At 37.4% G+C, this 27,305-nt stretch overlaps 1 pseudogene; it reads right to left on the reverse strand.

Annotated features, from left to right (window-relative positions):
* Positions 1-355: 355 nt before the first annotated feature.
* Positions 356-27,305, reverse strand: part of LOC117307742 (proteolipid protein 2 pseudogene) — a 108,698-nt pseudogene continuing 81,748 nt past the window's right edge.

Raw genomic sequence — 27,305 nt, forward strand, 5'->3', positions numbered from 1 at the left:
AAGTGCACGGGGTGGCCAAACCAAAAAAAAAAAAAAAAAAAGGTTGCTGTATGCCTCAGATATCAATTCTGTTTCTTAGTTTGGCACTAGTGAAAATTTAGTAATAGAAATACTTTCAGCATTCTCCTTTATGATTGACTTTTATCCTTTATTTCGAGAGTGATTGCACATTTTCATCTTTTTGTATTACTTTGTGAATATTTAATAGAAGGCTGGGAGATGAACTATTAAACACTGCTGTTATTCAGCCATCCCTAAAGTGTGGGTCCAAGGTTGTTTAACTTACTTTATATAATCCCCGTGTTATAAGACACCTAAGGAAGAGTCTCTTTCCCACTAGCTTGTTACCTTAAATGTAAGTATTAAAGTAATCTCTTTGTGTTAAGTACTTGCCATTCTCAGGAGCCTCATAAAAAGCAAATATTCTCCAAAGGGGTGAAACAGGTCAGTATCACCTTGGTTTGATAGCTTTAAGTCATCAAGCAACACGGGTTTACTCTGGCAATGAGGGAGTAAGGCACGTAAACTGGTAACAGCCCATGTTGCATTTTCCAGTATTCAGACAAGCACTTTAAATCAGAAGAGCCGAAACACTTTTACTGCTTTGAACTTCCCATAGTACCCCAGGCAATCCCAGAAAAGGCCTCAGTACTTCTTATCTAGAATACCTCAGCTGTTTTACAAGCCTCGATGAGAAGAATTGGAAAGCATCATCACAGACAGCTACTGCTGATCAACCCAGGCTCTTTACTGTAAACTAGTGGCTTCCTATTTTTGTTTTTATTTTTACCAATGCTAATACTAGCTGTTATGACATCTTACAACACTGTCCAATAAGAACAACAGATAAAAGTGGGCTGCTGCAATTGAAGCAGGGAGGAGTACCAGGGCATTCACCCTCTCCCCACTACTTTTGGCGGGGAAAGGGCTCCATGGAATGCCTAGAGCTCTGAGTAACATAATTTCTAAATCACTGTCCGAGACATCACTAAAGGGTGTTTGTCCAAACTACCCACAAAAGAAGAGTATGAGAAAGGGCATCAAGACATCTCGGCATAACTAGAATGCCTGAGTTCTGACTTTGTGTGTTATTTTAAGAATACACTTGATTGGTGTTGTCTATACTTAGCACTCTTACCCCTTCTATTCTAGGCAACTACTGAGGGAGTTCCATTGGACCGTGTGATCACCAAAGCCTTACTCTTCCTTATATTCATTTTATGTATCTTTACAAACATCCTTAAAAATCTTTTTCTTACATCTAATATCAGAATGTGACTTCCACTTCCGACCAAGTTAGAGTACATCCACTATGGCGCATCTCTCCTGCTGATTACAGTGAAAACTATGGACAAAATACACAAAAATCGGGCTTCCCTGGTGGTGCAGTGGTTGAGAATCTGCCTGCCAATGCAGGGGATACGGGTTCGAGCCCTGGTCTGGGAAGATTCCACATGCCGCAGAGCAACTAGGCCCGTTAGCCACAATTACTGAGCCTGCGCGTCTGAAGCCTGTGCTCCACAACAAGAGAGGCCGCGATAGTGAGAGGCCCGTGCACCACGATGAAGAGTGGCCCCCAATTGCCGCAACTAGAGAAAGCCCTCGCACAGAAACGGAGACCCAACACAGCCATAAATAAATAAATTAATAAAATTTAAAAAAAAAACAAAACACAAAAATCTAAGGACTCTCAAAAGTAAATGGAATCAGGTGGATTGTGGACTGGAGTCAAAACTTGAAGGAGCAATTCATTTGAGAATGAGTTTTCTATTTTTTCCCCTCTTTTCTCCTGTGGCTTTGCCCCAAGTGCAGAACTGTTTGCCAGCAGCGATACAGGGACTCTAAAACTCTAAAAGAAACCTTGCCTTTTTACACAGAAGAACTGGGAAAGGGGGCCTCTGTGGGGCAGAGAGGGTAGGAGGAATCCTGGAGAGAAGTGAGTTGGAGAAGAGGATATCTCAAAATTGTGTAAGAAACTAGACAGATCCCTAACTTACCCTTGAGCTGCATATGCATGGGACAGACCCAAAGCAGCCTAGCAAAACTTTGAGAACTGAATTACTATTTAAACCACCAACCAGGTCTCAGACTAACGTCTTAGAGATGTATGTGGTTGAACAAACCCAAAGCAGCATCAGCAAGGTTAGGAAACTGAACTGAGATTGGAACCACTGCCCACAGAAAGGGATTTTTTGGTTGCTGTTCTAACAATCCATTTATTATTTATGTATTATTTATGTATTCCTCCATAGAAACACCCCCCGCACTGATTATTTGGAGCGAGTCACAACCTGGGGCCTGGAGTCTGAAATCTAAGGTACCCTCCTCCCTCATTTTGTGGCTTAGGTGGGGGCATAGACCAGACAGAACTGGCGTCTCATTTTTATACTGCATAAGGGAAGGGGACCTAGGCACACCCTGGAGAGGTGATTGGCAGGCTGGAAGATAAATTCTCTGAATAGCAGCACTTTTACCTCAATACAGGGCTGGGAGTTGGCGGGGAGTGCTGTAGGGACAGGGGGAGGAGTTAATTCGATGGAGGAGTTATTTGCAGGTTACAGAGAGAAATGAAGGGAGTACACTGACACAGGGCCAGGGTATCAGCAGGGTCAGTAGGTGCTGCTGTATGTCTTTATTATCTCAAGGGGAAAGTGACAGAGGCATCACAGCCAAAGAGGCCCTTAGCAATTAGGCCCAGTGCCCCTGCAATGATTCTGGAACGCTTTCCTCTCTCAACAAGGACAACAATGGAGGTGATCAGGTAGAGGATGGCCACTATGAGGGCTCACTCCAAGGCCAGTGAATGAATTGTATCTTGGTGTGCAGGTCACACATGTAGACGACAAAGAAGATAGAAGCAAAGATCAATTCAATCACAGACAGAGAGGAATATCCTGCTGTTGAGGCACTGAAGAGGGTCAGAATCACCAGGCGCAATATAATCTCAGCAAACAGGAGACTTCCCTTTTGGGTGCACAAGAAGTTGGTGCAGGTGGTCCAGCAGTGGGGGGCAGATATGTGCTGGGAATCTGCCATGGTGGGGCTGGAGTCCCTGGGGGCAGGGAGGATCTGCTTGCAGGCTCGAGGCTGGTGCACACCCAGCTGTCTTGCCGGATCAAAGTGATTTTAAAAATTTGTAGGTTGAAGCTAACTGGTTCTGTCACCTGCTAAAACAGTAATAATGATAATAATAATGACTAACATCCTTTAGAGAATTTTAACAGGATCTGTATCTACACAATTTAATATTCAAAAAGTCCAGAATATAATCCAAAATTACTTGATAAGCAAAAGGCCAGGAAAACGTGACCAATTCTCAAAGGAAAAGAAAAATCAACAGATGCCAACCCCAAGGTGACACATATGCTGAAATTATAAGAGAAAGACTTTAAAGCAGATACTATAATAAGCTTCATGAGGCAAAGGTAAACATACATGAGACAAAATGAATGGAAAGATAGGAGGTCTTAGCAAAGAAAATAAATTATAAAAAATGAATAAAATAGTATTAAAATATACATTCTTTGAAATTTAAAATTTACTAATGAACTCAATAGCAGAATGAAGATGACATGGGGAAGAGTCAGTGAACTTGAAGACAGATTAACAGAAATTCTCCAATCTGAAAAACAAAGAGAAAAAAGATTAGAAAAACTGAATAGAACTTCAAGGAGACTATATGGGACTATATCAGAAGTCTAACGTTTGTAACAATTGAGTCCTATAAAGAAAATTGGTGCAGAAAAATATATTTGACGGAACAATGGCTGAAAACTTCCCCAAATTGGTGAAAGACATTAACTTGCAGATTCAAGAAATTCGCAGAACATAAAACAGAATAGACTCAAAGAAAACCACACCCAGACATATTATAATCAAACTACTGAAAACTAAATGTAAAGAAAAAAATCTTAAAAGCAGCTAAGGAAAAATGACACAACATATATAGGAGAAAAAAGATGTTAATAATGATGGACTTCTCCAGCTGCATAGCACAGGGAGATCAGCTTGGTGCTTTGTGACAACCTAGAAGGGTGGGATAGGGAGGTTGGGAGGGAGACGCAAGAGGGAGGAGATATGGGGATATATGTATACATATAGCTGATTCACTTTGTTATACAGCAGAAACTAACACAATATTGTAAAGCAATTATACTCCAATAAAGACGTTAAAAAAAAAAAATGATGGACTTCTCATTGGAAACCGTGGAAGCCAGAAGACAGTAGAACATCTTCAGAATGATAGGAAAAAACTTTCGACCAAGCATTCTAAATCCAATGAAAATATCCCCTAGGAGTGAAAGAGAAATAAAGATATTCTCAGATGAAGGTAAACTAAGAGAACATACAGCCAACTAAAACAAATGCTAAAGAAAGTTCTTCAGGCTGAGGGGAAATAATACCAGATGAAACCTGGAACTTCAGGAATCAAAGAAGAACAAAAACAGTAAAATCTGAGTAAATATAGAAAACTGGGGGTTTTTTTTTCATGCATGTTCAATTAATACATATGACAAGTATAGTATAAAGGGAGGAGGTTAAGAGACTTATATGATTGTAAAACTTCTAAATATTAAATAGTAAAACATTACTCTAACTATACTCTGAAATGTTAAGTATTTCTGTTGTATTATTTAGAGCAGTAGTTCTCAACTTGGGCTGATTTTGCCCACCAGGAGACAACTGGCAATGTCTAAAGACAATTTTGACTGCCATAATTGGGGAAGAGGTGCAACTGGCATCTGGTGGGTAGAGATCAGAAATGCTTTTAAACATCCTACAATGCATGGGACAGCTGTCCAGAACAAATAATTATTTGGTCCAAAATAGAAATTGTACTGTGTTTGAGAAATTCTTCCCTAGAAAGACCAGAAAGAGAAAGGGAGAGGGAGGGAAGGAGGGAGGGAGGAGAGAGAGAAAGACAACACCAAAAAAGCAGTAGATAAAATAGAGTGGAATACTAAAACTATTCAAACTATCCAAAAGAATGCAGGAAATGGGGAGTAGGGAAACAAAAGAGCAAACAGAACAAAAACCACATAGCAAAATAATAGACCTAGATCTAACCACACCAATAACTACATTAAATGTAAATGGTCTAAATATACCAATTAAAAGATTGAAGTAATATTAAAATTTTAAAAAATCTACATGCTGCTCTCAAGAAACTCAGTTTAAACATAAAGACTTAGATAGATTAAAAGTAAGAGTATGGAAAAAAATATTCCACAGAAACAATAATCAAAAGGAAGCTGGAGTGGCTATTTTAGTATCAGACAAAGTAGACTTCAGAACAAGGAATGTTATTTAGGATAAAAAAAGGACATTAGAGATTTATAAAATGGTCACTTTACCAGAAGACATAACAATCTTAAATGAGTATGCACTTAATAACAAGGCTTTAAATAAAATACATGAAGCAAAAACAAACCTTGACAAATTTAAATAAATTAAAATAATACAAAGTATGTTAATGGACCATAATAAAATTATACTATTATAAAGCAACAGCAGAAAGATAGTTCTTTTTTAGTTTTGCATATGGATGTCAAATTGTTTGATAACCAGATGCTGAAAAACTATCCCTTCACCATTGAATTTCTTTAACAACTTTGTCAAAAATCAATCAATTGACCAATTTTGTATAAATCTACTTCTGGACTCTCTGTTCTATTCAATTGATCTATATGTTTATATTTACCAACACTACACTCTCCTGATAACTGTAGCCTTATAATAAGTATAAATCAAGTCATATAAATTTTCTTATATGTCAAAGTTGTTTTGGCTATTGTACAGCCTTTGTTTATCCATAGAAATTTTAGAATCATCTTGCTAATTTCTACAAAATACAGTACTGAGATTACGATGAGATTACATTAAATCTGTAGATCAGTGTGGGGAGAATTGACATTCTAATAATATTAAGCCTTCCAATCCATGAATACAGTATGCTTTCCATTTATTTGGATCTTTTATTTCTTACATCAATAGCTTATAATTTTTAACATGTATATTATATACCAAAATATATCATATTTTTACACTATTGTAAATAGTACTCTTTACAAATTTCAATTTCTAATAGTTTATGTTACTTTATAGAAACACAATGAATGTTTGTACATTGACTTTGAATCCTATGACTTTCCTAAATTCACTTATTAGTCCCAGTAGCTGTTTTATACATTCTTTGGGATATTCTGTCTGTTGATAGCCAATAGAGACAGATTTCTTTCTTTCTTTTCAATCTACATTTACTTTATTTATTTATCTTGTCTTACTGCACTGGCTTCACCCTCCAGAACAGTATCGGATAGAAGCAATAAGGGTGGACATCCTTCCCTTTTACCTATCATATGGGAACATTCAGTCTTTCACCATTATGTTAGTTACAGGTACCCTCTATTAAAACGGGGATTTTTTTTTCTATTCTTGGCTTGATAAGCTTTTTAAAAATTCAAGTATGGACGTTTTTTCTGCATCTGTTGAGATAATTGTGTGGTTTTTCTCTTTTATTCTGTTGATATGATAAATTACATAGATTGTTAAATGTTAAACCAACATTCCACTCCTTGGATAAACCCCCAATTTACCATGAAATATTATCATTTTTATATATTGATGGATTCAGTTTACTAACTTTTTTTTTTTTTTTTTTGCGGTACGTGGGTCTCTCACTGCCGTGGCCTCTCCCGTTGTGGAGCACAGGCTCCGGACGTGCAGGTCCAGCAGCAATGGCTCACGGGCCGAGCCGCTCTGTAGCATGTGGGATCTTCCCAGACTGGGGCACGAACCCGTGTCCCCTGCATCGGCAGGCGGACTCTCAACCACTGCACCACCAGGGAAGCCCAAATTTACTAACTTCTTTTTAAGGTTTTTTGTGTGTATGTTTATATTTTCTCCCTCCCTCTTTCTCTCCCTTTTTCTTTCTTTTTCTTCTTTGTTTCACTATCATGGTAATGCTAGCCTCATACAACAAGTTGGGAAAGGTTCCTTCCCTTACCATTTTGTCATAGAGTTTGTGTAGAATTGTTATAATATCTTTAAATGTTTGGTATAACTCACTAGTGAAACCTAGAGTATTCTTTGTTGGAAGTTTTAAGCTATAAATTCAGTAGTTTTAAGCTATTATCAGTAGATAATCAGGTTATCTATTTCTTCCTGAGGGAGCTTTGCTAATTTGTGTCTTTTAAAGGATTGTCTATTTCATCTAACTTTTAAATTTCTGAGAATCAATTTTTTTCATCATAATCTATTGTCCTTGTAATGTATATAGTGTCTCTAGTGATGTACCGTCTTTCGATCCTGAGATTGGCAATTTACATGATCTCTTTTTTCTTGGTCAGTTTGGCTAGAGATTTATAAAATTTACTAATCTTTTCAACATATCAGCTTTTGCTTTCATTGGTTTCTCTATTAGCTTTCTGTTTTCAAATTTATTGGTTTTCATTCTTATCTTTATTTCCATCCTTCTACTTGATTTGCATTAAATTTGTTCCCTTTTTCTAGATTCTTAAACTGAAAGCTTAGGCTACTGATTTTAAACTCTTGTTCTTTTCTAGTATAAGCATTCAGTTCTATAAATTTTCTTCTGGCTACATTTCACAAATTTTTATATGTTGTATTTTTATTCAGTTCAAAATATTTTCTAATTTCCCTTGAAATTTCCTCTTTGGCAAGTGGTTCATTTAGAAGTATGTTGTCTAATTTTCAAATATTTTCCTGATTTTTTAAATTGTTTTCTCATTTGATTCTGTTCTGGTCAGATTATATACTGATATATGTGTGGGTTTTTTTCCCCAACTGATATTTTCTATTGTGGTAAAATATACATACCATAAAATTTACCATTTCAAACATTTTATAGGGTACAGTTCAGTGGCTTTAAGTGTCAATCACAATATTGTGTAACTATCACCACTTTCTATTTTGAGAACATTTTCATTTTTCAGCATCCCGTATAAAAACTCTGCATCCTTAAAACAATAACTTTCCCTTCCCCTCAGCCACTTGTAATCTCTTTTCTATTTTCTGGTCTCTATGAACTTGCCTATTTCTAATTCTTTAAATTTGTTAAGATTTGTTTTATGGTTCAGACTACAGTCTATCTTGGTAAATATTCCATATGCATTTGAAAAAAATTGTGTATTCTGCTGATGGTGGAATATTCTATAAATGTAAATATGGTCAGGTTGGTTGATAATATTGCTCTTTTGTATACTATTGATATTAAATTGTTCTATTGATTCCTGAGAAAGAAATGTTGATGTCTTCATGTATATATGTGGATTTCTCGCTTATTTCTACTAGCTTTTGTTTCATATATTTTGAAGCCCTATTTTGAGGTGCATACACATTTAGGTTTGTTACATCTTTTTGGTGTTACCCATTTATAATTATGTAATGTCTTTCTTTATCCATGCTAATACTTCTTTTCCCAAATCTTCTTCAATATAAGCTCTCCAGATTCATGAACTGGAAGTATCCCATTTCACACTCCCAGTCACATATCTAAATCTAATTTTGTCAGATAACTACAGTAGTTTATGTGTTTCTAAAAACAGAAGTATGTGGCTTATAGAACAAGTTGAGAGCTGTGTAGTGACTGAAACATATGCCCTCCCAAAACAAAGCAATCTCACGTTAGCAAAAGAGAAAAATTTTAGAAAGGATTCTATAGTGGTACTTGAAATTTGAAATCCTGTATGGAATCTTGGTTGTGCTTTTTTCTTGCAGTTTAGGACCTCTAGCCTGTTTCCTTGTCCTGTACTTCCCTAAAACTAATGTTCTAGTAAACATCAGTGGGACTGAGCATCAGAGTGACCCCTAATGCCAGAGTACACACACTCCCACTCCCTAAATGCCAACCTAAATTCCTGAGGGAGCCAAGATCGACTTGATCTCTATTTCTGGATCTTAGAATAGTGGAGAGTTTTGTTAGGTTGTTTTTAGTCCTAAGAAGGCAGCAATAGCTGCTGTTTCAATTGTGAAGAAAATAGTATCCTCTCATTACTATTTATGACTGTTATTTCCCTGGCATGGGACTTTAAAAAACAAAACAAAACACTACAAAACCAGAAAACAGCTCTTACTGCCTAAAGAAAGGGAAAACTACCTTTGTTGTGTTTTGGCAGAAAAGTTAAGTAATGAAAATGAGGATTATTCTTTCTGAGTCTCAGGTTTCTCATCTGGAATATGTAGATTATGATAATGCCTGCCTCAGATGGTTCTGAAAAACAAAAAGATAACTGATAAAAAATAATGAGTTGTAGAACTCTAAGTAAATGTTAGTTATTAATATTGCTTTTTATATGCACCTGTGAGATTTATCACTTCAATAATTTAGTTTTAATTGGAAAAGTTGATACCTTTTTTAGCTTATATTTCTTTCAAATTTCTTTTTTACTTTATGGAGAAAAGCAGTTGGCATTTCAGTAATTTCTATTCTTCCAGTTTTATTGAGATATACTTGACATATAGCACTGTATAAGTTTAAGGTGTATAGCATAATGATTTGACTTTTACTGCAAGCAAATTATTTTTAAAAGTCCTTTACCCTCGGACTTCCCTGGTGGCGCAGTGGTCGAGAGTCTGCCTGCCAGTGCGGGCGACGTGGGTTCGGGCCCTGGTCCGGGAGGATCCCACATGCTGAGGAGCAACTAAGCCCATGCACCACAACTACTGAGCCCACGTGCCACAACTACTGAAGCCTGCACACCTAGAGCCCGTGCTCTGCAACAAGATAGGCCACCTCAGTGAGAAGCCCACACACTGCAACAAAGAGTAGCCCCTGCTCACCACAACTAGAGAAAGCCCACATGCAGCAATGAAGACCCAACGCAGCCAAAAATAAGTAAATAAAATAAATAAATTTATAAAAAAAAAAAAAGTCCTTTACCCTCTATACTAATTCCTCTGCTTTTTACAAGATGATTCAATCTGTTCACAAGATGATTCAATCTGTTCACATTATTTTCAATGAAGCTATGTTCATTTAAAGGTATTGTAAGAATACAAAATATTTCCACAAATATACATGGTACATCTTATCTTTTAAAGACTAAATTTGAAAAGCTAAAAATCTTTCCTCAGCTATTTCTAGAATACTTTGCCCATAAATACCAGTCTTCAGGTTCTCAGAATTCATATCCAATCATCACTACAGCTCAAGAGGCAAATATATATCTTCTGTTTCGGATAAGGCCAGTTGGAATATAGTCTTACTGGGTAAACCAGCTTTTTAGTCTCTGCAAAGCATATTTTTAAAGTCTCTGCACACATAGTATATGGGTTTCTTTGAAATGTGTGAGGTTGACAGAGGTAATTAATACACAGTAAATTATATTTTATTTTATTTTAAAAATTTTTGAATTTTATATTTTTATACAGCAGGTTCTTATTAGTCCAATTTTATACACATCAGTGTATACATGTCAGTCCCAATCACCCAATTCATCACACCACCACCACCACCCCCCACCCCCATTTTCCCCTCTTGGTGTCCATACTTTTATTCTCTACATCTGTGTCTCAATTTCTGCCCTGCAAACCGGTTCATCTGTACCATTTTTCTAGGTTCCACATATATGGATTAATATATGATATTTGTTTTCCTCTTTCTGACTTACTTCACTCTGTATGACAGTCTCCAGATCCATCCATGTCTCAACAAATGGCCCAATTTTGTTCCTTTTTATGGCTGAGTAATATTCCATTGTATATATGTACCACATCTTCTTTATCCATTCGTCTGTCGATGGGCATTGAGGTGGCTTCCATGACCTGGCTATTGTAAATAGTGCTGCAATGAATATTGGGGAGCATGTGCCTTTCTGAATTATGGTTTTCTCTGGGTATATGCCCAGTAGTGGGATTGCTGGATCATATGGTAATTCTATTTTTAGTTTTCTAAGGAACTTCCATACTGTTCTCCATAGTGGCTGTATCAATTTACATTCCCACCAACAGTGCAAGAGGGTTCCCTTTTCTCCACACTTTCTCCAGCATTTGTTGTTTGTAGATTTTCTGATGATGCCCATTCTAACTGGTGTGAGGTGATATCTCATGGTAGTTTTGATTTGCATTTCTCTAATAATTAGTGATGTTGAGCAGCTTCTCATGTGCTTCTTGGCCATCTGTATGTCTTCCTTGGAGAAATGTCTATTTAGGTCTTCTGCCCATTTTTGAGTTGGGTTGTATGTTTTTTTAATATTGAGCTGCATGAGCTGTTTATATATTTTGGAGATTAATCCTTTGTCCGTTGATTCGTTTGCAAATATTTTCTCCCATTCTGAGGGTTGTCTTTTCATCTTGTTTATGGTTTCCTTTGTGTGCAAAAGCTTTGAAGTTTCACTAGGTCCAATTTGTTTATTTTTATTTTTATTTCCATTACTCTAGGAAGTGGATCAAAAAAGATCTTGCTGTGATTTATGTCAAAGAGTGTTCTTCCTATGTTTTCCTATAAGAGTTTTATAGTGTCCAGTCTTATATTTAGGTCTCTAATACATTTTGAGTTTATTTTTGTGTATGGTGTTAGAGAGTGTTCTAATTTCATTCTTTTACATGTAGCTGTCCAGTTTTCCCAGCACCATTTATTGAAGAGACTGTCTTTTCTCCATTGTATATCCTTGCCTCCTTTGTCATAGATTAGTTGACCATAGGTGCATGGGTTTATCTCTGGGCTTTCTATCTTGTTCCATTGATCTATGTTTCTGTTTTTGTGCCAGCACCATATTGTCTTGATTACTGTAGCTTTGTAGTATAGTCTGAAGTCAGGGAGTCTGGTTCCTCCAGCTCCGTTTATTTCCCTCAAGAGTGCTTTGGCTATTCAGGGTCTTTTGTGTGTCCATACAAATTTTAAGATTTTTTGTTCTAGTTCTGTAAAAAATGCCATTGGTAATTTGATAGGGATTGCATTGAATCTGTAGATTGCTTTGGGTAATATAGCCATTTTCACAATATTGATTCTTCCAATCCAAGAACATGGTATACCTCTCCATCTGTTGGTATGATCTTTAATTTCTTTCATCAGTGTCTTATAGTTTTCTGCATACAGGTCTTTTGTCTCCCTAGGTAGGTTTATTCCTAGGTATTTTATTCTTTTTGTTGCAATGGTAAATGGGAGTGTTTCCTTAAATTCTCTTTCAGATTTTTCATCATTAATGTATAGGAATGCAAGAAACTTCTGTGCATTAATTTTGTATCCTTCAACTTTACCAAATTCATTGATTAGCTCTAGTAGTTTTCTGGTAGCATCTTTAGGATTCTCTATGTATAGTATCATGTCATCTGCAAACAGTGAATGTTTTACTTCTTCTCCAATTTGTATTCCTTTTATTTCTTTTTCTTCTCTGATTGCCATGGCTAGGACTTCCAAAACTGTGTTGAATAACAGTGGTGAGAGTGGACATCCTTGTATTGTTCCTGATCTTAGAGGAAATGCTTTCATTTTTTCACCATTGAGAATGATGTTGGCTGTGGGTTTCTCATATATAGCCTTTATTATGTTGAGGTAGGTTCCCTCTATGCCCACTTTCTGGAGAGTTTTTATCATAAATGGGTGTTGAATTTTGTCATAATCTTTTTCTGCATCTATTGAGATGATCATATGGTTTTTATTCTTCAATTTGTTAATATGGTGTATCACATTGATTGATTTGCATATACTGAAGAATCCTTGCATCCCTGAGATAAATCCCACTGGATCATGGTGTATGATCCTTTTAATGTGTTGTTGGATTCTGTTTGCTAGGATTTTGTTGAGGATTTTTGCATCTATATTCATCAGTGATATTGGTCTATAATTTTCTTTTTTTGTAGTATCTTCTTCTGGTTTTGGTATCAGGGTGATGGTGGCCTCATAGAATGAGTTTGGGAGTGTTCCTTCCTCTGCAATTTTTTGGAAGAGTTTGAGAAGGATGGGTGTTAGTTCTTCTCTAAATGTTTGAGAGAATTCACCTGTGAAGCCACCTGGTCCTGGACTTTTTTTGTTGGAAGATTTTTAATCACAGTTTTAATTTCATTACTTATGATTGGTCTGTTTATATTTTCTATTTCTTCCTGGTTCAGTGTTGGAAGGTTATACCTTTCTAAGAATTTGTCTATTTCTTCCAGGTTGTCCATTTTATTGGCATAGAGTTGCTTGTAGTAGTCTGTTAGGATGGTTTATATTTCTGCAGTGTCTGTTGTAACTTCTCCCTTTTCTTTTCTAATTTTATTGATTTGAGTCCTCTCCCTCTTTTCCTTGATGAGTCTGGCTAATGGTTTTTCAATTTTGTTTATCTTCTCAAAGAACCAACTTTTAGTTTTATTAATCTTTGGTATTGTTTTCTTCACTTCTATTTCATTTATTTCTGCTCTGATCTGTATGATTTCTTTCCTTCTGCTAACTTCGGGTTTTGTTTGTTCTTCTTTCTCTACTTCCTTTAGGTGTAAGGTTAGATTTTTTATTTGAGATTTTTCTTGTCTCTTGAAGTAGGCTTGTATAGCTATAAACTTTCCCCTCAGAACTGCTTTTGCTGCATACCATAGGTTTTTGGATCGTCGTTTTTTCATTGTCAGTTGTCTCTAGGTATTTTTTTATTTCCTCTTTGATTTCTTCAGTGACCTCTTGGTTATTTAGTAACATATTGTTTAGCCTCCATGTGTTTGTGTTTTTTATGTTTTTTTCCCTGTAATTCATTTCTAATCTCATAGCATTGTGCTCAGAAAAGATGCTTGATATGATTTCAATTTTCTTAAATTTACTAAGGCTTGATTTGTGACCCAAGATGTGATCTATCCTGGAGAATGTTCTATGTGCACTTGAGAAAAAAGTGTAACCTGCTTTTTTTGGATGGAATGTCCTATAAATATCAATTAAATCTATCTGGTCTGTTGTGTCATTTAAAGCTTCTGTTTCCTTATTTATTTTCATTTTGGATGATCTGTCCATTGGTGTAAGTGAGGTGTTAAAGTCCCCCACTATTATTGTGTTACTGTCGATTTCCTCTTTTAGAGCTGTTAGCAGTTGCCTTGTGTATGAGGTGCTCCTATGTTGGGTGCATATATATTTATAATTGTTATATCTTCTTCTTGGATTGATCCCTTGATCATTATGCAGTGTCCTTCCTTGTCTCTTGTAACATTATTTTAAAGTCTATTGTATCTGATATGATTATTGCTACTCCAGCTTTCCTTTGATTTCCATTTGCATGGAATATCTTTTTCCATCCCCTCACTTTCAGTCTGTATGTGTGCCTAGGTCTGAAGTGGGTCTCTTGTAGACAGCATATATATGGGTCTTGTTTTTGTATCCATTCAGCAAGCCTGTTTCTTTTGGTTGGAGCATTTTATCCATTCCCGTTTAAGGTAATTATCGATATGTATGTTCCTATGACCATTTCCTTAATTTTTTTTTTTTTTTTTTTTTGCGGTACATGGGCCTCTCACTGTTGTGGCCTCTTCCGTTGTGGAGCACAGGCTCCAGACACGCAGGCTCAGCAGCCATGGCTCATGGGCCCAGCCGCTCCGTGGCATGTGGGATCTTCCCGGACTGGGGCACGAACCTGTGTCCCCTGCATCAGCAGGCAGACTCTCAACCACTTTGCATACTGCAAAAAATAAAATAAAATATAGTAAAGTAAAATTAAATTAAATTTAAAAGTTCTTCAAATCAGCTTGACTCTTTGGAATGCACTTTGATTGGGATTTTCTTTGAAAATATGAAGTCTACAAATTTTTTCAATTATTTGATTATCTCAATTGCTTGCACTCAAAATAAACTGGAGTTTTATGCATTTTTCATTAAATAGGCAATTGGGAGAGGGAAAATGCATTCATAATGACTAAGAATTGGCATTTGTGTAAGATTAAAAACACAGTCATTAATAAGTGGATTGTTCACTTCATTATTCATTTTCTCACTATTAAAGCCTAATGACTGGATTTTTCAAATTGAAGCATTCAAAAAGATTAAAAAATTAAAAATACATTTTGTACTTTTTCACAGTTAAGAGACAGCTATAGATATTTCATTAAGATATATTAATTTTAAACTTCATAAATTATATGGAAGAAAATGTCAGAGAAAGCTGTTGGATGAATTTAGTAATAATAGTTAAAATTTATAATTTTAATGAATATCTATTTATCAATATTTATTAAGCCCTTACTATGTGTCTTGTACATCTATAGAATTTTATTTGATTATCTTATTTTAATTATCATAACCCTCTGACATATCTTCATTGTATAGATAAAGTCATTGAGCCTCAGAATATGAATTAACTTATACATGTCAGGAAGCTAGTATATGACAAAACATAATTTTGAACAAGGTCTCTGACTTCATAGACTGTTAATCTGCATGTGTTTATATGTATTCGTGTGTGTGTCTGTCAATATACAAGTAAAGACTGTACTATTTTCACTTGTATTAAAAGAGGAAGCTAGGAGAAATTTTTTTTCTCTAGTATCTAGTATAAGAGACCAAATAATTATATAATGTTTAAGGGTTTTCAAAAATATATGGTTATTCTAACAGGTGTGTAGTGGTATCTCATTATTGTTTTAATTTTCAACTCCTTAATGACATATGATGTTGAGCATCTTTTCATATGCTTGTTTGCCATCTGTATATCTTCTTTGGAGAGTTGTCCGTTAAGGTCTTTTGCCCATTTTTAAAAAATCAGATTGTTCATTTTCTGATTGTTGAGTTTTAAGAATTCTTTCTATATTCTGGATAACAGTCCTTTATCAGATATTTTGCAAAATACTTGCAAATATTTTCTTTCATTCTGTGACATTGTCTTTCTCAGAGTAGAAGTTTTTAATTTTAATGAAGTCCAACTTATCAATTATTCATTTCAGGCATCATGCCTTTGGTGTCATCATATCTAAAAAGTCTTCACTATACCCAAGATCATGGGTTTTCTCCTATGTTATCTTCTAGGAGTTTTATAGTTTGCATTTTACACTCAGTTCTGTGATCCATTTTGAGTCAATTTTCATGAAGGGTGTAAGGTCTGTATCCAGATTCATTTTTTTGCATGTACATGTCCAGTTGTTCCAGTACCATTTGTTGAAAGAACAATCATTGCTCCATTTTATTGCCTTTGCTTTTTTGTCAAAGATCAGTTGACTATATTTATGTGAGTCTATTTCTGGGCTCTCTATTCTGTTCCATTGACCTATTTGTCTATTCTTCCACCAATACTTAACTGCATTGATTATTTTAGCTTTACAGTAAGTCTTGATTAGTATTTTAGACCATTAACATTTAATGTAATTATTGTTATTTTAGGACTTGAATGTGCCATTTTTTTGTTTTATGTTCATTCTTTCTTTTTTGCTTCTCTGTGTTCTTTTTCCTGTCTTCCAATGGGTTATTTGAACTGTTTTACAACTCTGTTGTTATGTATCCATGGTGTGTTTGCATATATCATTTTGTATATTTTTTTAGGTATTACATTTTATATATGTATAACTTATCACAGCTTACTGGTGTTGACAATTTATCAGTTTAAATAAAGCTTAGAAACCATGTTGCTGTTTATATCCTTTTACCATCCACTGTTTTTAATATAGTTGTCTTAAATATTTCCTCTATATGCATTTAGAACTAGGTCAAGCAGTAAGGCACCATCCCAGGTGTGCCTGACCAAATCAAAGGAGGCTTTAAAAGAAGATGAAGCATCAGAGGCCACACTCCTTCTGGTCTGCTGCCTCTGGGGGCTCTCTGAGACCCGAAAGTGGTCCCAGACCAACAGATAGCAAGAAAACGGGGATCTCTGTCTTACAACTGCAAGAAAGTAAATTCTGCCAACAACCTGAATGATATTGGAAGAGGACTCCAAGCCTCAGATGAGAATCATAGCCCCAGCCAATACCCTCACTTCATTTCAGCCTGGTGAGGCCCTAAGTAGAGGAACCAGCTAACCTGTACCTGGACTCCTGACCTACAACCACTGTGAGATAAATTTATTGTTGCTTTAAACTGCTGTTTGTGTGTGTGTTTGTTACACAGCAATAAAAAACTAATACACAATTCCTGCTTTTGAGCTTTGTTAGGTGGAACTACAGCAGCTCTGAGTCTAGGGCTAATTTTGTCCCACTAGTGATGCAAAACCTTTCTGTGCAATCTCTGTGAATTATGAGGCTTTCCACACTGGCTGTGGGAACAGAAACCATTTTCATCAATGGATTAACTCCAGAGATTATTCCTTTTAATCCTTTTGGTTGTTCTTTCTCCAGCCTCAGGTAGTTTCTTCACACGAATATCTTTTTTTTTTTTTAATAGCATTTCAGTTTTTTGGGTTTTTTTCTTACATCTTTATTGGAGTATAATTGCTTTACAATGGTGTGTTAGTTTCTGCTTTATAACAAAGTGAATCAGTTATAAATATACATATGTTCCCATATCTCCTCCCTCTTGCATCTCCCTCCCTCCCACCCTCCCTATCCCACCCATCCAGGTGGTCACAAAGCACCGAGCTGATCTCCCTGTGCTATGTGGCTGCTTCCCACTAGCTATCTATTTTACGTTTGGTAGTGTATATATGTCCATGCCACTCTCTCACTTTGTCACAGCTTACCCTTCCCCCTCCCCATATCCTCAAGTCCATTCTCTAGTAGGTCTGTGTCTTTATTCCCGTCTTACCCCCTAGGTTCTTCATGACATTTTTTTTCCCTTAGATTCCATATATATGTGTTAGCATACCGTATTTGTCTTTCTCTTTCTGACTTACTTCACTCTGTATGACAGACTCTAGGTCCATCCACCTCACTACAAATAACTCAATTTCGTTTCTTTTTATGGTTGAGTAATATTCCATTGTATATATGTGCCACATCTTCTTTATCCATTCATCCGATGATGGACACTTTGGTTGTTTCCATCTCCTGGCTATTTCACACGAATATCTTAATCAGCATTCAGCTGAAGACTCCAGAAGGAATCTCTTCAGGTTCAAGGAAAATGGAGCCTCCTGAGACTCCTAGTTCCATCTCTCTGGTCAGGGAGACCAGTGAGCCCTGCTTGGGTTCCTTCTCCCCGAACCATGGCCTGGAAACTCCAGGTAAATTGGGACAGTCACAGGGCTCATCTTGTTTCCCATCTTGCATCCATCACTGTGCTTTATTACCTGTGTATAATATCTTGAAAACATCATTCATATATTTTGTCTGCTTTTTCAGTTGGTTCAGGTGAGAGGATAAGTTTGCTTCTTGTTATGCCATCTTGTCTGGAAGCAGAATTACAGTGCCATACTCTGTCTTTTAAATCTTCTTGTCTTTGCTCATTGTGTTCTTTCTTCTAGATTATCCACTTGGTGAGCTCCTTCTCATGTCCCAAGGACAGGTCAAATGTTATCTTCTCTATACAGCCTAATCCCAAACTCCAGGAAAAAGTAATCATCCCCTCCCTTGTGCTCTCACTGTATCATATTTCTACTATAAGATGCATCATATTATAAGCCAACTGCTTGATCATGTGTCTGATTTTCCTGTTGGAATGTGAAAGGAAATAGTTTTTATTCAATGGACAATGCATATATCCCAACAAATCAGACCCATGTTAGGACTGGGACTACAACGATGAAAAGATATATTCCCTACTATTAAGGAATTCACAATTTAGGGAGAGGGCATCTTTTTAGGCCAATAAGCAATCACAACTCCATAAGAGAGCTGTAAGTACAAGATGCTATGTGTGTAGGAAGAAACATCACAAAACAGAGGAGTCTGTCAAAGCGTCACAGAAGTGTTATTCCTCCATCTGAAACTTGAGGTTTAAGTAGCAATCTGTAGGTAAAAGCCTAGTTCAAAAAATTCTACACTGAGTAAGCAATGGGTCAAAATACAGGGAGATGTAAAGAACATGGTGTGTTTGGGTAAGGGCAAATAGCTTTAGCATGGCTATTTCCATGCTGTTTTCTTTCTTTATTTGCATTTGGAAATGTTCAGAAAGCGTAAACCAAAACCACTTTTTCCTTCAGTATTTATTGAGTACCTATTGTATGCCATGCTCTGCTAGATTCTTTGGCTGTAATGATGAGCAAAAGGAGGTCCTATCCCTGCTCCAATGTAACTAATGGCCAACATCAATTGCTATATTGCTTAATCCAGAATGTATATGTAGAGTAAAATAGCATCCAGTTGTCTTACTAAGGAAGGCCAAGTAAGTTCACGAAGCAGAAATTCCAGGTTGAATTTTTTCAGCACACTATTAGTCCACTTCTCATCACTGGTAGCCTCAGCATCTGCCCTGTGCTCAGGGAATACAAACACATGCTAATATTAGCTGCATCAGCACATAGGAATGAAGGACAGAAGGAAGGAAGAAAAGAGGAAGCAAGGCAAGTCTGCTGCCCTCGAAGGCAATGAAAGCATTTTTTTAACCTCCTGTTTTTGTGTTATCCATGCTACTCTTTTTATTGGTTCATTATATTTAGTTAAATACTGGCCTAGAGTAATATTGAACAGACTGTGTTTTACATCCCTGACTTTCTCTTCTATCTATAGAGACCTGTATTCATGGAAAGTGGGTTTCTCATGGGAAGTTATTTGCAATTTTGTTAAGCAACATGGTTTAGTTGATCTAAAATTAAACAAATCTAGAAGACTAAGGCGTTGAGGGGATGGTTAGGGATGGGGAGTCTGCTGGGCCCTGTTACTAAAGAATTGCTGTTTTCTGAGCATTGCATGTGTGTTTCAAATAGATCTCAAGAAGAGTTTATAGATCATTTTTAAAAGGAGAGGGAGAAGAGTTTGATATTATCTGCCCTGACCTCACCAAGATGCCTTTTTTTTTTTTTTTTTTTTTTGGTGTCATACATTCTTCCTCAAAAGGGCAGAATCCAGGCCTGATGCAGTGTGAGAGAAGGCGTTAGTCTGTTTCATAAACTGTTAGAGAGATTTAAAAAGTAGGCAATCTAATTGACTCATACATGGCTCACAGCCACATAAATGCTTGCAAAATTGCTTCTTGCACGTTAGTAGTGACCACAGAGGAGCAGAAGTAAAATGGAAGCAAGTGAGATGAGGACTCTTAGGAAATCTTTAACAGGACTTTGAAACTTTTGTTAAACCTTTGGTTGAACCTTGTGTAGAATTGTCCTTTGGAAAATTAAATACATTTCGATGAGCATAACGTAAGCTAACATTCACATACTTTGCCTACAAAATACCTCTTTGGTGTTAAATTTCATTTTCTACAAATATATTGTCTTTCAGAAACAACTGTTGAAGAGAAATAATTTTTTTTTCCAGAAAAAACTCTGGCTACATCGTTACTAGGAGATTTGTAATCTCCTTTAAACATGTTACTAAAATAGAAGTTGACATAACTACTGAGTTTGCTGTTTACATTTAATTAAAGGTATTGCTTAAAGTAAAGTATATTTGGGTGTTTAAGCTATTAACATACGCACACATAACTTTCTCTTTATTCATTTGTAACAAAGGTTTTCTTTCGCTATCTTCTTCAAGACTTTCTGCCTTATATTATTGGCTTTACCTGTGATTATTTCCTAGGTTCTCCTTATGCTCTGCCGAAACTTGCCTTATATCATCACTATCATTTGTTTTTTCCTTGTCAATCATACTCCAAAAAAACCTCATCTGTTTGTGCTTTCCTTTTACTAATCAATTAAATGTAATCAGCTGAGGGACTTCCCTGGTGGTCCAGTGGCTAAGACTCCATGCTCCCAATGCCGGGGGATGGGTTCAATCCCTGGTCAGGGAACTAGATCCCAGGGAACTAAGACCCCGTGCAGCCTAAATAAATAAATAAATATTTTTTAATGTAATCAACTGAAATATAATACCATTGGTTTATAGTTTTAATCTCTAAATTGGTTGGTTGTTCCCCAACTTGGATGTAGGGAATTATTTCCTTCTGTTTAAGACTTCATTCTAAAAGCCTAAGTTGTCATAATGATCACAGCATAGTTATTCAACATGTTGTTATAAACAACTATCTCCCCAGTTACCAAAGACATTTTTCAGGCATCCACTTGAATTTGTAAACTAACTTTATAATTCGTTTCATTACACTTTGTTAAATTTATTTATTATTTTATTTTATTTATCTGTGGCGGCATTGGGTCTTTGTTGCTGTGCGCGCAACTTTCTCTAGTTGTGGCAAGCAGGGGCTACTCTTCTTTGCGGTGTGTGGGCTTCTCATTGCGGTGGCTTCTTTTGTTGTGGAGCACGGGCTCTAGGCATGCAGGCTTCAGTAGTTGTGGCGCATGGGCTCAGTAGTTGTGGCTCTCGGGCTCTAGAGAGCAGGATCAGTAGTTGTGGCGCACAGGCTTAGTTGCTCTGTGGCATGTGGGATCTTCATGGCCCAGGGATCAAACCAGTGTCCCCTGCATTGGAAGGCGGATTCTTAACCACTGTGCCACCAGGGAAGTCCCTGTTAGTTTTTTAAAATATGAATTCACTAGAACTTTATGATATCATTTTGAGTCAAAATGAAAGATTGAATTTCTTTTAGAAACTAACAGCTAAGATTCATTATTTTTATTTTGCCTTCTGGTTGATTTAGTTATGAAAAACTTTTAAACATTTTGTGTATGTGTGTATATGACCTACTAGACTATGACACTCACTAATAAAAGAGTTAAACCATTTTAAAGGAATAAAAGTTTTATTTAATTTCTTTTTATGCAATCATTAAAATTATATATATAAAGTATATATATATATATATATACATATATATATATATAGTTTCTGCCCTGACCTCAGGAAATTTGCCCTTTATGCTATCCCATAGCTAGTTCCAATAGTTTGAAATTTCTTATGTGTCTCATGAGATACTTTGGACATTGTCCAGATCAAAAAATCTTCTCAATCATTCTCACAGAATTTAGCGATTATAATTAAAATATGTGGGAAAAGGGAAGCTATCACATTTAAATTACTGCCACTGTCCTGTCCTCTTTCTCCTAGCCTTTGTGGCTTCAAACAAAGAGGCAGAGGTCAAATGAAGTTTGGGGAAAATACTACATTTCTTAACCCAAAGAAAGTCTAGGGGACAGAGCCATAGTCATGGCTTTAGCCACGGCCACCATAGTTTTGATCCTTCCTTTAGGAGAGTGAACAAATAAACTTATGTCCAGACCATCTAGATGAAGAGTAGATGTGAATAAATTTAACTCCTACATTGCTGACATTTTAGCTTCCAAACCACTGGCTTCTTGGCAGAATGAATTGGTTTCTCATCCACTTCCAAGTTTACATAGATGGGCCTAGCTTAACTCTGGAACAGAAAGACTGTCACTTAAGTTCTGTGGGTGAGCCCTTTACCTGTGTTGACAGAACTCCACAGGGCAGGCCAGGCAAATGAATGTGCTTGTTGCTAGGACACCAGGCTGTTTCCAAGGCAGCAGGCCATTCCTGTTTGCTATTCTCCTAACTGCTAGCACTACACCTGTTCCCTAAGAAATGTGCTTGTTTTCCTTCATTATAAAGCAAACACTTAGTGGGAAATAACATAGGTGCATGGCTGCAACTTCCCTGCAGTTTTCCAGGAGGAAAGTAATACACCAAATATAATTTGATTTGTGGAAGAGGAATTCATGTATTTATATAACACCTAAGTCTACATACATAATTAAATGTTTGTATGATTGTTTGAGTCATTGTTATATGTATTTTTAGCCCACCATGTGCCACCAAGGATGTAAGGCAACAAGGCATATTCTGAGGCCACCCCACATTTGCCCCATATGTGCTCATGGGGTGACTATCTTTTCATGAATTTTTCAAAGACAACCCATGATGGCTTCCTATGGAACTCACCATTTTCCTCCTCCTACTGGCATCTAGTTGTCACCGAAATTGCCATCTTGCTGTCTATGACTGCTAACCAGGGCTGGGACCATGGTGTCAAGGCACAAAATTTAAGGAGGCCCTCACTTTTGGGGACATGCATGTGCCCTGCTGCCAACACCTGCCCAAAGGTGGTAAATACCTGAGGCAAGGGTACTGAGATCTGTGTCAAGAGCAAGTCTCCTGTTACTGATGAAATCTCGAATTCCAAGGGTTCTTAATCTGTCAGTGCAGTTTTAATCCCTCCTTCATTGTCTCCCCAGTACTCTAATACTAAAGATAAGTCTGTGGGAACCAGGCTACAGGACAACTTAATTGACAGACACTGCCTTGCTGAGAACCATCCTCGTTCCACAACACTGACTGTCCAAGCAGGATCCTGGGTGTCCAAGCACAGGCTCTAGGCATACAGGCTTCAGTAGCTGTGGCACATGGACTCAGTAGTTTTGGCTCGAGGGGTCTAGAGCGCAAGCTCAGTAGTTGTGGCACACGGGTTTAGTTGCTCCACAGCATGTGGGGTCTTCCCGGACCAGGGCTCGAACCTGTGTCCCCTGCCTTGACAGGCAGATTTTTAACCACTGCACCACCAGGGAAGTCCCTGTTTTCTCTCTTGTTGTGTAAGTTCTTACATAATATCCATGATTTCTCCTCTTGACTTGTGAAGCCTAAAATATTTGCTATCTGGATCTTTACAGAAAAAGTTTGCTGACCTATGCCTTAAGCATATCAGAGTAATTCAAATCCTTTAGCTTGAGGCTCAAGAACTTGCATGACCTTCCCTCAGCCTCTTTACAGTCTTACCCTGGATCCCAATCTGTACTTTCACTGACCTATTTATTGTTCTATATTTTCCAGCTTGTTTTCTTTGTGACATTCTCTTTACCTGGAATGTCCATCGCCTTCTATCTCCTTTTTTTTTTTTTTTTTTTTTTTTGCGGTACGCGGGCCTCTCACTGCTGTGGCCTCTCCCGCCGCGGAGCACAGGCTCCGGACGTGCAGGCCCAGCGGCCATGGCTCACGGGCCCAGCCGCTCCGCGGCACGCGGGATCCCCCTGGACCGGGACACGAACCCGCGTCCCCTGCACCGGCAGGCGGACTCACAACCACTGCGCCACCAGGGAAGCCCCTTCTATCTCTTGATATTAAAGTCCTCCCTTTTCAATGAGGTCTTCCAAGATTTCCATTGTGTGATTATATATTCTCCTTATCTGTTCTCTCTTACACAATATAATCAGCCCTCAGCTAATTAGGGTAATAAGACTATATGTGTGTTGGTGGCAAGAGTGGAGGTGGAAATAATACAGGCTGTCATAGTCAAAATATGGTTAGAAGTGGATTTAATATAAACTTATTTGGCTACGGTTACATCTCATGTACAGAGAGCACAATTATTACTTGCCTTTCCAGCAGCCATTCACTCAACTTCTAACCATAGTCTGATTTCCAGCCTCAGGTCACATGATCTGAGAAGAACTCTACCCTCAGTCTAAGGTAAAGTACATGACCTTGGCTTAAGCCAATCAGAGCATTACACTTCCTTTGCCAAAGTGGTCAGGGTGGACATATGACCTCAGCTGATCCAGAGTGAATCTTGGGACTTTTGCTTGGAATACGTGGAAATATGAAGTGGAAATATACAGCCCCAGGCAACCATCTTGCAACTAGGATGGAAGACTCTTCTGAGAATGAAGTCAGAAAAAAGAAGCAGAGCCAGAATTGGAGAGAGAAAATCAGGAAGCTGATAACATTTTTTGGTGTTCTATATCCAGCCACATCTGAAAGTAGACCTTAAGTTTAGCTAGCCATCTAAGTCCATTTTTTTAAAAAAAAATTATATATAGATATAATTTTTTTTTTTTTGGCATGTGGGATCTTAGTTCCCTGACCAGGGATCGAACCTGTGCCCCCTGCAGTGGAAGCACGGAGTCTTAACCACTGGACAACCAAGGAAGTCCTCTAAGTCCCTTTTATGATTAACTAGTTTGGGTGGGGATTTCTGTCACTAGGAACGATAAAATCCTGATAAAAGAACACATTTATTGGTCTGTAAATATCATTCAAAAATATCGCAAGAATACAAACGCAGTTGTCTGGATGAGAGCATACCATTAAGTACATCATACAGGATGCTGGCTGCGGTACTCAGCACTTCCACTCTTGCTGCCATTCTCTTCCCCACTAAGCAAACTTGCAATCTCATGCAAGAGGTTACAAAATAAATTCATTTAAAAAAATCTAAAAACAAACTAATTATGTGACCCCCATTCCAAGATAACATTTATCTACGTGTGAACTGGAACAGTATGGGTTGCTGCCAGGTTCACATAATGTGGCAAATATTGTAGTTTATAATAATATGTAGAGGTTTTCACTGATTCATCATTATTTTCATGCTTTTCAAGTATAGATATACACATATATTGTGTGTGTATATGTATTTACCATGGTTTTTTTTTTCTTTTTTTTTTTGCGGTACGCGGGACTCTCACTGCTGTGGTCTCTCCTGCTGTGGAGCACAGGCTCCGGACGCGCAGGCTCAGCGGCCATGGCTCATGGGCCCAGCCGCTCCGCGGCATGTGGGATCCTCCCGGACCGGGGCACGAACCCGTGTCCCTGCATCGGCAGGAGGACTCTCAACCACTGCGCCACCAGGGAAGCCCTGTATTTACCATGTTTGATCTCAAAACTGGATCAATCCACTGCTGATTTATTGAGAATTAATTCTATTGTATGGAACTGCCATAGGTAGGTGGCGCATGGGAATAAAATTTAAAAAAAACAACCCTTAAAACTAGTACTTGTTTTCCTAGTCATAATGGAATAATAGAAACTAGATTTACCGCAGCTCACAGGCCACAACACGGGGAGGAGGAAGACAAGCCAAGCCCAGTAGTGTCACTGGGTCGAGGAGCCAGAGCTGAGAGCTTGAGGACAAAGCAACTGAAATTAATGGGGGAATCTTCAGAGAAAAGAGAGCCTCACAGAGAGAGGCCATTGCCCTCAGAGGCTTGCAGAGAAGCCCCTCCTGAGTTTTAGGCTGAGTGTGAGGAAACTACCGAGGCTGAGGAAAGAGCCACAGGAAAGGGGCAGCAGGAAAAGTCCCAGAGGATTATCCATCCAGAGCTAAGAATAGTTCATGTTCCCACCAGCGCTGGGCCAAGTCCCCAGAAGGGCACTGTCTCAGTAGTGAGGTCAAATTAGCCCTAGACTCAAGGCTGTTCTGACAAAGCAGATCAATGAGCTTCTGAGGCCTGGGGTAGAAGAGGGACATTTACTGCAAATGGGCACACAAGGACATTTTTTGGAGTGATGGTAATGTTCAAAAACTGGATTGTAGTGATGATTGCACAATCGTATAAATTTACTAAAAATCATTCAAATGTGCATGATGAGTGTGTGCGTTTTTATCACAAATACATTATATCTCAATAAAGCTAGTAACAAATAACCAACCCCCCCACACACACACTCTGTAGACACCCCTATATCACTGAAGTCATCTTCAAGTATCTTTTTAAATTTGTACTATTATTTGGGTATGTGAGTGTGTCTCTTACATTTGACTGTTAAGTTAATCAAACGTAAGGACTGCATTTTACACACCTTTGTAATTTCACCAGTGGTCAGCTGGATTCCTGAACATTAAAAAGTGTTCAATAAAAATTTGTTGAGAATTTTATGACATATTTCTTGCTTCCTGGATCTCTACCTTTGGCTCTTCCTTGCTAGCCCAACTTTATTGCATTTCATATTCTACCACCACAGATACTAGAAATATAAAGCACATTATTATTATTTGCCCATGAATACATTTTTTTCCACTGTTCTAGTATAAAGGCCTGTTAGAGGTCAATGGGAAGCAGGGTCTGAAGAAGCAGACAAATTGAGTGAGAGACAGTGACTGATTTGTGTTTCTTATTGCATCAAAAGTAATTTATGCTGTGCAAAAAGGGGGAGGAGAAAAGAGGATGGTGGTTTTCTAAAACCTCCTGTCATATTTACTCAAACTATTCCTTCCCCTTTTCCATAGGATATTTTCACTATAAAAGGGGAAAAATGTAAGGGGATTTATGGCATGGAAAAGTGAAAAAATAATTTCCAGAAACCAGAAAGTCTACAGAAGAACACACCTTGTCCCAATTAGATATCAAAACAAACATAAAGAAACTCACAAAAACCACTTCAAATATGCTCTGAATCAAAATTCTTGGGGAAAAAATAAAACAAAGAAAATCTGAGTGTTCTATGTAAACTAAATTTAAAAAATAAGGCATAATTGTAAGCAAAATCCTTTGAAACTGATGGAATTAGTGCTGCCACCATAAACAAACAAATCTTGTCCTGAAGTAGTAAACAGATGAATCTTGTATGCTAACATTGTTTAAAATTTATGTAGAATACCAATCACCTATCTTGATTATCATAGTCATAAATTCTTTGACAGTCATCTTTCTCTTCTGCTTTAACTTAGAACAACTGCTGATACA

This window comes from Tursiops truncatus, chromosome 13 (assembly GCF_011762595.2).
Source record: "Tursiops truncatus isolate mTurTru1 chromosome 13, mTurTru1.mat.Y, whole genome shotgun sequence".
Lineage (NCBI taxonomy): Eukaryota > Metazoa > Chordata > Mammalia > Artiodactyla > Delphinidae > Tursiops > Tursiops truncatus.